The sequence below is a fragment of the Oryza sativa genome, chromosome 8 (assembly GCF_034140825.1).
Source record: "Oryza sativa Japonica Group chromosome 8, ASM3414082v1".
Classification (NCBI taxonomy): domain Eukaryota; kingdom Viridiplantae; phylum Streptophyta; class Magnoliopsida; order Poales; family Poaceae; genus Oryza; species Oryza sativa.
This window is the reverse complement of record NC_089042.1, coordinates 8,067,046-8,081,990: the sequence shown is the minus strand read 5'-3', so window position 1 is coordinate 8,081,990 and position 14,945 is coordinate 8,067,046. Positions and strand designations below refer to the sequence as shown.

The following is a 14,945-nucleotide window of genomic DNA, read 5'->3' as shown; positions in this document are numbered from 1 at the left end:
GTGTAATGCAAGTGATATGTATTTATAGAACCATTTCTAAGTTGGATAAAAGGATTTTGTTTATGTGTCTTGCAATTTGTTTTTGTTTTATTTGTCTAATAATCAATGTTAAAACATATTGAACTTTATAATGTAGAAATATTTGCATGCATGAGAAGGGCTTGTAGATATGACGCGAGCTGGGATTGGGAGGGATCTGGATTATGTAGTTGTGCCACTATAATGTATTTGTTCCATTGTGTTGTCGCATCTGATTTTCGTTTCAGGATTTATAAATTATTTAAAAAAATTATTATTATAATTTATATTAAATGTTCATTAATTTACAAGTGAATTTAAATGTGGGAAATAAAATTTCCTAAATATAAAGCATGGCTGGATTTAATTTTTATTAAATTCTTCATGATTAATTATACTCTCTGGAATTTTCTCGGATTTTTCAGAGCTCAACTCCTAATTTTAATAATAACAAAAACATTTCAACAATTAATTAAATTTTAAATTAGTCATTAAATGATATGATCTTAATTTTTAAAAATACTTTGAGTGTCCACGTAGTTGCAAGATTTTTCTTGGAATTATTTGAGCTTTGGAAGTATTTTCAACAATTCAAAGATCATTTCAGTTATTAATTTAATTGAAGAAGTAATTAAAATCCTTTCCAAATTCTTGGGCTTAATCTGGCCCAACTCTCTCCCTCAGCCCAGCCAAACCAGCAGCCTTTCCCCTTTTCTCTGCGCAAGTCTGTTTGTTGTCCCTCTGTCTCAGCCGGCCCAAGCAAGGAAATGGAAGTCCAGGAAAAAGTATAGTTTATATCCCCGAGCTACAGTGTCGTCTTCCAGCTTGGACAGAGCCCGTGCAGCCGCTCGAGCGATGTGTGTCGCAGCTAAGGGTGCAGACTGCCTGTCCAAGTCGTTGATATAATTGTCTCCATGATCGATCTTTTAATGGTTATAACTCTGCTCTTATGTAATAGTAGTGGACTTCTAGTTCCCATATATTATGATATCCTTCTTCGGACATCTGTGCTCGATATATGTCAACTAGTGCTAAACATGTGCTGTCTTCAGGGCTGTTTTTGAGCGGTTTATGCAGAGGGTGGTCAAATGTAGGTCGTGCTGTCACAGACAATCCGCAGCATCATCTGGATTGTGACACAGGTTTGCTATCCTGATGTTTTTTCTCATGGAAATATAACTGTGTTGTTTACTGTATATGCAGGGGTACCATTTGAAGTGCAGTGTAAGTTGAGGGCCATGGTTAGCGATGCATGTCACCTCACCATTTCACCAGTCACCATTGCATGTGGAGGCTTGAGCTTTGCTGAAGAAACCAAAAACTGATTTATTTGGGTTTACACTTCACAGCATAAAAGACCCAAAAAGAACCTTTTGACCTTTTACAGCATAAAAGATCTCAATATTTTTTTTCAAGGTTGCATTACTTTCTGCTCCAACATGAGCACCAATTTGGCATGAGCAAAGCAACAACACTCTCGTTTGTTACTGCATGGAGTAAACTATCTCAAAGTTTCTTTTTTCTTTTGTCAAAACCTTAATTTGCTTAGGGTGTGTTTAGTTCACGCCAAAATTGAAAGTTTGGTTGAAATTAGAACGATGTGACGGAAAAGTTGGAAGTTTGTGTGTGTAGGAAAGTTTTGATGTGATAGAAAAATTTAAAGTTTGAAGAAAAAATTTGGAACTAAACTCAGCCTTAGTATATAAAATCTATAGCTTGTCCTTGCAGGTTCAGATTTCACACTATGGGAGAGAATGGGATGCTGTTGACGATGCCTTGGCACAAGATTTTAGTTTCGAATGCTATGTACAAATATTTTTGCTGGTATTTGTCCTGTCAAGCAGATGATGTCTCAGTTGTCAATATGAACCAATCGTTACTTTTCAAATGCAACACCGTTAATCGTGGCAAACAGTATTTGTAAGGCTGAGTTTAGTTCTAAACTTTTTTTTCAAACTTCTAACTTTTTCATCATATAAAACTTTCCTACACATAAATTTCCAACTTTTCCATCACATCGTTCCAATTTCAATCAAACTTCTAATTTTGGCTTAAACTAAACTTCTACTTTATTTTCTGAGAAATAAATTTTATATATCCTCTGTTTTCATGTGAGTTCAGATTACAGCCTATACTGCAGCAGAGTTTGTATATCCCTTTTTCACTTTGAAATTCAGGGGAAAAATGTGTTGTGAAAGCTGTTTTTGCGTTGCTTGATGTTACGTAGTAAATAGAAATGGGACTGGGAGAGCAAATGAGGAACCTGGCTTCTTATAGTTCTTAATTTCATGTGATTTCTATGCATGACTTGGTAAAATAGACTTAACATCCTATTCCTCCATGGGCCGCGACTAGGCGGTTTCTTAATTCTTAACCAGTTGGCACCCCGCATCTTTGCCTTGGGTTTTGTAGCTTTATGTTTAAACAAAATCATAGTTTTAAGGGTTAAGTCCGTTTTACCCCCTAAACTCTTGCGAAAGTACGCTTTACCCCTCTAAACTATGATACCAGACATAATACCCCCTTCAACTATTCAATCCGGACACTTAACCCCCCGCGACCAATTTCAGCTGGTTTTACCTCCTTTATCCGATGTGGCACATCCATGTGGCAAATGATGTGGCAGTTACATAAAAATATCCTTAAATAGTCTAAATTCTACTCTCTCCCTCTCCCCCGTGAAAAATTCCTCACCCAAACCCCTAACCCTAGCGGCGCAGGTGGAGCTGGGCGGCACGGCGGCGTGGTGAAGAGGGCGGCGCTGGGGCGTGGTGAAGGACGACGTAAGCGAGGCTGTGCGGCGCGAGCGGTGCGGCGCTGCGCAGGCACGACGCTCGCACGGCGGAGCGAGACACGCGCGGCGGCGAGGCACACGCCGACACGCGCACAAGCGCAGCGGCGAGGCACACGCGCAGCAGCGCAACGCTCGCACGGCAGCAAGGCGCGAGCACGGGACGGCGCACAGGTATGCCACAGAGCTCAAGCATGTCACTGATGCAAAGCAGCAAAGGTGCAGCTGGAGGCCAATGTTGCTAGGCACAACTGCACAAGGAACAGATGGAAGCAATGAGGGAAGCAAAAGGATGCTGGAAATACTAATCTAGTTGCTAAAAATAATATATCGGAGAAGGGAAGATGTGTGCTTCTGTATGCATTAGTAGCATGTGTATTTGTAATTCTGGGGTTGTATGTTAAGCTGTGATCTTCCTGTATATGTAGTGTGCTAGCATGTAATCACTGCATGTAATCAGTACCGATATATGTCATGAAGGCTATCTGAACCAGCATGTTTCTCAATTTGTGATAGTCATGTTTTGTGCAATAAAGTGTGTGCGCAGTTAGTATAAATCAATCAAGAGGATCAAGAGGCTATTTGGAAAGCACAAGGGAACATATGCTTCAGTCAACATTTTCAACCAGTAAACATATCCTTGTCTTCACTTTTGAGGAGTTCTTCTTGCCTCGCCACTGCGTGTGTCTTGCCGCTGCGCTTGTGCACGTGTGCCTCGCCGTTGTGCTTGTGCCACACCGCCGCCCGTGTCTCGTGCCGTCATGCGAGCGTCGTGCCTGCGCAGCACCCCGCCGCTCGTGCTGCACCGCCTCGCCTGCGTCACCCTTCACCACGCCGCCGCGCCGCCCAGCTCCACCTGCGCCGCTAGGGTTAGGGGTTTGGGTGGGGAATTTTTCACGAGGGAGAGGGAGAGAGAGAGGGGGAGAGATATTTTTATGTAACTGCCACATCATTTACCACATGGGTGTTCCACGTCAGACGAAAGGGGTAAAACCAGCCGAAATTAGTCGCGAGGGGGGGTTAAGTGTCCCTATTGAATAGTTCAAGGGGGTATTATATCTGGTATCATAGTTTAGGGGGGTAAAGCGTACTTTCGTACGAGTTTAGGGGGGTAAATCGGACTTAACTCTAGTTTTAAATAGTTAGGTGTAACTCTATGTATATATAAAATATACGATAATGTAGATTTATATATGCCTTATGTTATTACAATACAATTTATGTTTTCTTTGTCCAAGCGTCATTGTGTATTATTATAATATATGAATAATATTTTCATATACAATATGTGTATCGTTATAGTTAGATAATTTGTATCTCTCTACTTCACTCAACTTTTTTTCTGAAAATAGATTCAGGTAACGATATCTAATAATTATAAGCCATCTTATCATGCATTATAAAATAAAACACACATATTGAACGCTAATTTGAGTTGTATTTGGAACACATGGTGTTATGCACAAAATATATAACAGTGCTATATGTGACTGTGAGGTGGAGCAAATGGAGGTGAATGGATAACTCATAAATAATTGAATAGGATGAATAAGTAGCTTCTTGGTCCAACGATTATTATCTTTGTACTAATATGATCTAATAGTTTAAATTTGTTGATAATGTAGGTTTTTGCATGTCTTGTCTTATAGGAGTAAATGCCCGTAGTGGATACGAACTATATAGAAAGATATGATTTCATCTTGGTTTAAAGTGGATGAATGAAACATTATTTTCTTCATCTATAATAAAACATCGTGTGCATTGTGAACGTCGTAAGGACAGTAGGACACCTTCAATGTGGATGGCTCTATTAAGTTTATTTAAAGCATGGTGAACGAGTTTATATTTTTTTTGTTTAGCAAGGCTATATGACTATATATCAATTAAAAGATGCATATAACCATATATGACAAGATTTAAATCCTAGTGGATAACGTCGGACATCCATAGCTCCTCCACCGCACTAATTGTTACTCTTTTCGTTCCACACGTTTTGGCATCTCCATTATTTGTCTAGCATCACTAATATCCTTATTAATTTGGATACATATGTAAAACATATGCACGGATTTATGCATGAATTTATTCAAAACCAAAAATGTCTTAGGGCCTGTTTAGATCCCTGTAAAAAAATTACACCATGTCACATCGAACATTTGAACAAACGTATAAAGTATTAAATATATGCTAAAAAAACTAATTATACATATTGTGACTAATTTACGAGACGAATCTTTTAAACCTAATTGCTCCAAGATTTAGCATGTGGTGCTACAGTAAACATTTGCTAATGACGAATTAATTAGGCTTAATAAATTCGTCTCGCAGTTTACTAACGGATTCTGTAATTAATTTTTTTATTAGTGCCCGACACCATAAATAATATCCGATGTGACGCACCAAAACTTTACACCCCTAACCTAAACACCCCCATATAACCGAAGTCACAGTGTATATGGACCATGAGAGCCATTAAAGATCGGCCCATTTACAACCAAACTCGTTGCCCATAATCTCCATTCCAAGAAAACTTCCTCTCTTCCCCCTCGCCCCCTCACCAACGGAAAATGGAAAGAATCAGCAGCACAGGCAAACATTTTTACCAAGAGTACGTACGTAATGGCTGGACCATATAGTTTTAAAAGTTCTAATAAAATTCAAAGTACGTACAATTTAGAATTTTTCCATTGAAATTTCCTTCGACGTGTAAGCAGTATAGCAGATCGATTTTGAAATCTTTTGGAACCTAGGCAAATACATGTATAAAATATTTTCGACGTGTAAGCAGTAGTGGCTGTCCAGGGTCATCGGGCCTTGGATCTGCTCATGCGGAGAAAATTGATATTCTGCCATCTTCGAAAACGGGTTTTGCTCAAATGCCAAACTGGGAGTGGGCTTCATTAAAACTAGGTAAAATCTCGTGCGTTGCTGTGGGACTTCAGTATGATAACAATAAGTAAAAATAATGTGTAAGATAGCTAAACAACGTAAACTTACATATGCACTAAAATCAATTGATGTGATATGGCTTAATTAGATAAGAGAGAAATAACATTAACCAAGTGAGGATGAACTTACATAGGTACATAAGATATTTAAAATTTAAAAAATAATGAAGATATATATTGAAATATTATGTGAATTATGTGGGATGATGATTTAACATGCTTTCATTTTAAAAGCTCTAAAATATAATAAATTTTAAATTATAGATAATATAGCATGTTTGCATGATATTAAATGTATTGATTATTAGTAGATGATGATTTGTCAACTTGTTAGTAGATGATGATATGGCATCTTTGCATATTAAACTTTAGGAGTAAGTGGGTTATAACTTTATAGTAAGATAGGATGTCACTTTCAATCGAAGACTACACGCTATAATATCTGAACGGACAAAAATGCCCCTCTTGCTGCTACCTTCTTCCACCTCTGACAAGGACATGAGGACGGATGCCCCGCCAGCTCGCCTCTGCCGTGCTCGCCTCATCGGCCTCCACCTGCGCTCCCCTTCCTCCCCGCCCCCACCCGATGACCCCGTGGTTGCGCTCCACGCCATCCGCGCCGCCAACACCGACGTTGGCAGTCTCCATCTTTCGTGCCAACCTGTCGTCCCAGCCGCTCCCGTTTTTCCAGGCGGTGGAGGCGCGCCCGCACGGCGGAGTCGTTGGTGCGCACGGCCATGGTGAAGGCGCGGCAGCGCTGGAGCAGCTCCTACACAGCGCGCTCGTGGCGCTCCCACTTGGCGCGGTAGTCATCGGAAACCTCGTAGTTAGCCTCACCGCCGCCCCCACCTCCTGCCGCCGCGGAGGTGGAGGCGACGGCAGCAATGGCCGGGGTGGGGGCACGGGGAGGGGAGCCATGGGAGGGGTCCCCGCAGGGGCCTGTGGCCTGGGGTTCTCTATGGAGGAGAGCTCGCGCGAAGGCAACAAGCTAGGGTTAGCGTTTTGAAGGCGGTGGTGCCAATGGAGAGAGCTGATGATGGCTGCCGGCGAGAGCTGATGGTGATGGAGGGAGGAAGAAGATGAGAGTAGGGTAATTTGGTCCGAGATACTCCCTCCTTCTAAAAGTCTAAATCCTATTTCATTCTTTGGTTTTTTCAAAAGTCTAAGTCCTATTTGCAGTCACTATGTGCTATATTAAATTTTTTATCGGAACCCAAGAAGTCATTCAGTACTTATTGGTTGCATGTTCATTGGTTTTATCACATGATGAATGAGTTAACTGCACCTTGATCTTGGTGAAAAATAAATAGGACTTAGACTTTTAGAAGGAGGGAGTAGTATTGTAGCGTGTAACCGTGTAACCATGTGTCGATAGTGGTATTTTATCGAATCTATTTTGCGGAGTGGCATTTGGACAAAACCCACTTTTGACGATGACACAATATCAATTTTCTCACTCATGCGTGTAAGCCTCAAGTCCAAGCTGCCCCCACACGCGTATCCCTTCTTTCATTAAAGTTAAGACCCAAAGCTGCTATCTCATGCCTCCACGTCACCAGCTAATTGAAGCCGTTGAATCAATTCATATCAGCTACTACTAAGCGTTGGATTAGATACTAAGCAGCATGATCTCTGCTGATGCACCTTGGAGGCCCATTTCTCAGGTAGGCCCAGCTGACTGTGAGCTGAGAGTGCAAGAGACCATTCGTCTCTTTGTTAGAGGTGCCTCTGGCTGCAGCATGCAGCGAGGACGCATCATCTTCTCTCAAATCAATGGCCTCACTAATTAAGTCCATTCAAATGCATGGCACTACACTAACCTGCCTCATCAAGCCATTCGATTTCAACTTAATACCTGATGCTTTCGTCCGATTGCTTTCCTCTAATTGATCTAAATAGTAGTAATAACAGCCGTACGTTTTTCCCCCAACTTTCACCAGTTACTTAGATGTAGAGTCATGGAATTTAATATCCTTAATTAATTCTCTTCTACGAGCTTATATGATTTCATCTCTAGAGTCTGCACATCATGATTTATCATGCATGTGTGCCTCCAATCACCATACATGTGCCACGGTGCCTCCAAAATCCAGATGTCATATCATTCACCAGATGCCAGCTGCAGGTGATTCAATTCATTACAAGCAGATGAGTCTGCACCATTATCCGGTGGCTGAAGTTTTGCACGTATTCTAGCCAGTTGCCAAAGAGTGAGCAGAGTTATATGCATGCCAACCATTCAATATAACCTCTATATGAAGCAGGAGGTGCTTACTACTTTCGCTATACTATCTACTAGAAAGAGCCACGCGCTACGCTGCGTGTGCCGGTGCTGACATTAGAAGGTTTGTCATAATAAAAGCAACAGAAGGTAGATATAGCCAACATTACATTCGAACCATACCACCAAAGTTCAAATATGAGTTGTTTTGATCGGTTTGTTTGGAGTGCTATCTATATGATCATGTACACTTGAGCAAAAATAGCAACCACAGAAAAGTGGCGCATGCGTACAGTGGATTATATTAGGGAAACTAAGTGGTTATAAAGCGCAATTAGAAGGTGGTCTGACATATGTACAAACCGATCTCTTCAATAGAACTTGCGTTGCAAAGAAATGTAGTGCTTTAGCTTGATAAAAACATCACATCATAACATTTATCCATAGCAATTTTGCACATGAGCTAGTACTGGATGCTGCTAAAGCTATCCCCTACATTATGTCCAAAAATTTCATATTAGATGGGCATTCATAAGTATTCTCAAGAAATATTTTCAGCTCACGAAAAGGGGAACAAAACATTGAACCTATAAAACAAAAAAATGATTAATGACATCATTGCATGAAGTCAACTTATAATGAAAGCTTCATAATCATATTTGTGAAAACAAAAAAATTCAATCCAAAAGGATCGATCTTCTAAAATTCCAATAACATGCAGTGCAAGGCAAAAAAAAAAATCAAAGCAAGAATATTACTTTAGAGGGAAAGAAATATTAACTGTCCCAACTACAACCATTGGAGCATATGGCAGGACCTATCTAGAATGGTTTGAACTAAGAAGAGGTTTCAACGAATTGAATGTCACATGCCATAATATACTGAAGTAGAACTTCATTTGCAAAGCACAAGAGAACCACGCAGTATAGCTAGAGATATGGAGGCATGATCAATTGAGGTATAACATATACTCTTGATGTGAACACTGATAAGAAATTCAATAAATCATGGTCATTAATACAAATCAACTAAGGTTGATACTTTTCTAGCATAAAAGTACCTATGGGAAATGCAAGCATTGATCCTTTGGGGTGACCACTTGATGTAATAACTTATTGAAACACCATGGAAAGAACCTCTGGACTGAGCACTGGATGTAATGTGTTATTGAAACACCATATTGAAAGAAAACTAAGGTATGAGTAAATTATGCCATGAAATGAAAATATGGTTATTTTGGTCTAGTAAAGTTCTGACAGATATCAGATATATCCTTTTTTGGGTTTGGGATTGTTGTGACCTACAAAAACCCAGTTTTAAACTACTGCAGCTGTTACAATATGTATGATTCACACATAATTATAGAGCTTGATCTAGATACGATTGCCGACAGGTTTGCACCAAAACAATAAAAACCATCTAGTTTATTTTTACACAAACGATCTATCTGAATATCCTTCATTTCAGAATTTTGAGGCTGGAAAAGAAAAGCACTAACCTCCCCTGTTTTGCTGAAAGAAGAACATAAGCAGGGCATGGACAGAACATAAGCAATTGTCTCGTGCATCAAAGTATAGTATGAAGTCTAGATCCATCTATTGCACTTGCAAATAAAAACTGGGGAAGTGTACTATTCCATACTGTGGAATGCAGATAATTACCTTGTTGTGCAGGTCTGTAAAAAGGTACCACAACACATTTTCATCCGAAAGAAACAATTGCTCTTGTTTGCCATAATGCATCGAGCTGTTAATGTCAACTACTATTATGAATGGCAAACCTGAAATTAGGAATATATGTTTTAATGTGAGGATAGGCACCAACACTATCAGTAAGTTCCAAAATGCTTGTGCGAATCACATATAATAGTAATTGCGTAAGAGACCACATAAATATTGTAGATTGTATCATAAAGAAATAGCTAAAGATAATAGGTCACATATTTAGGAACCGGAGGTAACATTTTGGAAAAATCAATAGAAAAACAAACAGAGAACTATAAATCTATTGACAGAGTAACCTCTATTCAAATTGCATATGGAGTTAAGATTTGGATGTATAAGAATGGTACCTAGCCAAATTCAATGGCTCAATTTGGTTAACTGGTAATAAGCCAAGATTGTAACTTGCCAGGTTTACAAATAATGCTTGATAGTGTATGCATCAAAATTACTAAAGATTGTCCAAATGAACACCATTAATGCACTGGTACTCTGTCAATTCTACCAAAAAAATGGTGGGCAATAAATTCACAAATTTTAAATATGATTTGTTGGAAATGGAAGAAAGCTGAGGAAACTGAAGAGACGCATCATCTGCTCATAGCATAAACACAGTACATTGCCATTAAGCTAAACCTACGTAATCTGATGAGAAATCTAATGACCACATATAACACCACCCAAGTGAAGACAGGAAAAGAGCATCTATGTCTCGAAATAGAAACACAGCTGTAAGCACAACATTTAGCAAGTGAAAACTGCAAGATGGGGTTGTCTTTCCACATCATCCATGTGAAACTGAATGTACAGGAAGCTAGGAAGCTATGGACAGGGGGATAGCAGCGTTGTGCATACCGATATGGGATCAGTCCAAGAGTTGATGGGTCATGGTCTGGATGTGGAGGAAGCACCGATGGCCAGCGGAATCGATCAGAACCTGCGTCAGCATGAACATATGGAGCGGAAAATTAGGACTCCAGAAAGGGAGGGAAGGGGAAGGGAGTGTAGACCTCACCTCACCATAGACGACTGGAAGGTCGAGATCGTCAGGCGGAGATGAACCAGCGCCGGCAGCTTGCGATGACACCTAGCCCACGGTCGAGGCGGAGATGCCGAAGAGGTCGGAGTGCTGGCAAGGCTCAAATCCATGCTGGCGCAAGGACATGACTACATGGGAGGGGAAGGGAAAAAGGGCGGCGGATGCTCCAAACCGGGAGGGAGAGCACGCGTACCTCCTCACCTGTGAGGCGCTGGATCTAACAGACGATGAAACTTGGACGACGAACGGTGGTTGCGGCGAAGAAGCTCGGCGGAATTAGGGAGTTAGAGGGAGGAAAAGGGATGGCGGCGGAGGAGGCGACGTGGGTGAAGCGGCGGCGCTTTCTTCGCTGATTTCTCCTCTCGTGAGAGAAAACGCGAGGAGACGGTGTGGTCGGCTGGGTCGGGAGTGCGGCTAGGGTTTCTGTGTGCTGACGTACTTTAGAGATCTGGACCGTCCAATCTTGCTTTGCCGATCCTACGGCTCCGAAAGAGCAGCCAAGCTGGCCACGTGGATAGCTGGATCGCTCCTAGCCCGCAATCGAACGGGTCATGATAGCTGGAACCAAAATGCAATTAACCAGAGCTCAGGGTGTTTTCTATAAAAATCGATGACGTGGCAAACCTTTCACCGATCCTTTGGCGTTTAGGTAAACAAATATGTGCAATGTGCCACCATTCATTTGCTAGATTGATTTAGTCCTACAGTAGATGATGCAATGTGTGGCGAAAGAAGGGAGTCATTTTCTGTCTTTTCTTATCTATGTCCGTTTTTAGTTCCCATATTACTACTAGCAGTGTGCCATTTAATTTTTCTGTTCCCTTTTCTGGATTCAATATAAATGTTCTTTGGTGTTTGATAAGATTATCATCATAATCAATATTTTCCCTATCTAATTATGCACGGAGAGAATGCTCCAGGACTACAGTTGTGTTGTGTGCTGATACACTGATTCAATAATCCGAATAGCCTTTTTTTTTCTTTTTTCCTTAATGATTCAATTGAAAGAAACTTGCTTTTATAGTTTCATACATAAGTTCACAGGGTCTACAGTATAATGTTTGTGATGTGCAATAAACTGATCTAACAAAAGAAAAAAGATGTCTTCGTGCATGTCTGGGACTGCATGCACTTTGGCCAGCGGGCACAATGCAACAATTATATATGCATTTTGTGAACGAATTTTCTATACATCTTCCCCATCTCTCACAGGTAATTTGGCTAACTATCCTGATGACTTACTCTAATGAATCAACATCGGTAAATCTAATTGGAGAGGCCTCTCCAATTAGTCTTAACCAGAGGTATCCATGTGCTAGTACTTAATCCAGTGAGTAAGTAGGGGAAATATTCCTATCATCTATGCTTCAAATAAAATTTTCTCTTAAATTACTCATCCGATTTACAATCCGATTACACCGTTGTGTTCGTAATAATTAAATATTTACAACAAGATCTCACATGATTATATTTTGATGAAAAATCACAAATTACTTTTATGATATGTCTAAATTACTTTTAGATTTCACTAAGTTACTTCTTAGACATATAAAAGTAAATTCAGTAAAGCCTAAAAGTAATTTACATATATTATAGAAGTAACTTATAACAAAAAGAAAGTAACTTTAATTAATGCTTTTTTTCATTGAACAAATATATATATATATATATAGTAAATTTGTTTGGTGCTCCATGGTGCCCGGGCACCATTGTTGAAATTGAGTATATACCTAATTCAAATGAGTATGAAACTTTTTCAATTACTTAGATATTAACATTAGCTACTTTACTAACTAGTTCAAAGCAAGTTTGAACTGAATTTGAACTTGTTTTTGTTAGATTTTGATTCTAGGTATATAGCATCCATACATATAATTAGTTAGGTATGTAATCATGGATTGTGAAATAAAGTTAAATTTGAGTTGTTTTGTTGATAGGTATAGGTATGAATCGAGTTATTATAACTAGGTATATACTCACAATTTGAAAATTTTGAAAAATTTGAGTGATTTTGTGTATTTGATACCATGGTGCCCGGGCACCATGGTGCCTCATATGAGTGTCATATATATATATATATATATATATATATATATATATATATATATATATATATATATATATATATATATATATATATATATATATATATATATATATATATATATATATATATATATATATATATATATATATATATATATATATATATATATATGTTACTTTTAGATTTGATTAAAATACTTCCTATACATTCATAATGCTCTGAGGTGATTACTTTTATTATTATTTTAGTTAATTCTATAATTTGTGCTGAATAATTTAATTTCTAGATAGAGTCATGTTTTTATCTCTACAACGGATTTACTTCAAATGACATGCCAAAGTTACCTTCGTTTTGTTCTAAGTTACTTATATAATATATGTAAATTACTTTTAGGTTTTACTGAATTTACTTTTATATATCTAAGAAGTAACTTAGTGAAATCTAAAAGTAATTTAGACATATCATAAAAGTAATTTGTGATTTTTCATCAAAATATAATCATGTGAGATCTTGTTGTAAAGATTTAATTGTTACGAACACAACGGTGCAATCGGATCATAGATCGGATGAGTAGTTTAAGAGAAAAATGTATTTGAAGTATAGGTGGATGGTGCCTCTTATAGATGGAGTGGTAGCTAGTTTAGACAAACCAGCTACCACTAGCTGTGTAGTTACGTCCAATCAACATGCAAATACAACTTCAGGTTCTCTGTTCATATCTTATTGCTTTCTCTTTGTTTTTTTATTTTTACAAATATACTTCTTTAGATCAATTAAGAGAAATTTTGGCTTCAATCAAATCTGCTTCAATTCCCGTGTCAACGCATGGTATCCAAATTGCCTGGCTCTTTTTTCTTCTCTTACGAAACCAAAACACCAAAAATTTGTTTTCCGATGATCCATCTATATTGTTTCCCTTCCTTTTCTTCTCTCATGAAGCCACATCACCTTAGTTTTGCTTTTAGTTGATCAATATATGATTTCAATTGTCATAAACCGCATCATCTGAATTGCTTATAGCTTTTTTCAACGATCAATCAAAGATGCAAATTTTATAAAGTACATAAAGTTATGTTGTTTAGCTACAAAACAAATCCTACCATTATCATGCAAAAATTTCCGCAGCAATGCGCGAGGTTTCATCTAGTTGAAATTATGATCCATACCGCTAGTGGGTTGTACACCACTTGATTTACATTTAACTATTTAAAGATGTAAAATCTAAATACATACAAAGTTAAATAAAAAAATGTGCACATGAATTACGAATTGTTTTTTTCTGGACGTATGCCAAATCATATAGCTACAAATTTGTACAATAGAGATTTACCATAATTTGAGCTAATGGAATTATTCAGAGGTGCGGAGACAAGGACAACTAGAGCCCTAAGCTCAACACTTTATTCTGTAATCACATTGAAACTCTATTATATATTGTGCAAAATTTGCAGAAGAATACCAACCCCATCGTTTAGCAAAAGTAATTTATGAATAAAACTTTTATAAACACGCTCTTAGCGATGTAAAAGCAAAAGTTGAAAAATAAAAACTTTTTTTAGGAATACGCAAAAGGATTGCGCACTTTTGTATTAAGAGGAATAAAATTTATACAAACGGCAAACAAATAAGAGAGATAGGAAAAAAAAGGGGGGAAAGGAAAAAAACAAGGACTTAAGCCTACTCTCGCTATTACAATGTGACGACCGAACAACCGAACACGCTAACTAGGGAGCGCTGGCGACAGGGAATGGGCAAGACACCGTAGGGCGGCTTCTTGTGCCATGGCTGTGACAACCTCATACCAGAACCGGGGACGGTTATTGAACACACGGTTGTTCCTTTCCTTCCAAATGGACCAAGCGCCAAGAGTCACAATCGTATCGAACCCACGACGATGCTCGCTCGGAACTTTGAGCTGGCAAGAGCAGTGCCACTCATGGAAGGAAACAACGCCAGAGGGGAAACACTGAGGGAGGCCAAGGCTCGAAAGGATAGTCCAGCATAGCTCGAGGGACTCAGGGCACCCAATCAGAATGTGGTCAATTGTCTCTTCCACTTGGTCGCAGAAGACACAAAAGGCTGGGTGCGGGAGCCCACGCTTCTCCAAACGGTCAACCGTCCAGCAGCGTCGGTGAGCAACCAACCACAGGAAGTAGCGAC

The 14,945-nt window shown here is 39.0% G+C and overlaps 1 long non-coding RNA gene across 5 annotated transcripts; it reads right to left on the bottom strand.

The window, feature by feature from the left end:
- Positions 1–3,307: 3,307 nt before the first annotated feature.
- LOC9267128 (uncharacterized) lies at positions 3,308–11,137 on the bottom strand. 5 transcript variants are annotated; one of them, XR_010734369.1, is made up of 5 exons: positions 10,715–11,137; positions 10,555–10,636; positions 9,640–9,758; positions 9,039–9,128; positions 8,130–8,470 (listed from the first exon to the last, which is right to left on the bottom strand). It is a non-coding gene; the product is annotated as an uncharacterized lncRNA (long non-coding RNA). The 5 variants fall into 5 exon arrangements; XR_010734370.1 differs by lacking the exons at positions 8,130–8,470; positions 9,039–9,128 and adding an exon at positions 3,308–3,665; XR_010734368.1 differs by lacking the exon at positions 9,039–9,128 and having other exon boundaries at positions 8,130–8,565.
- Between the last annotated feature and the right edge of the window lie 3,808 nt (positions 11,138–14,945).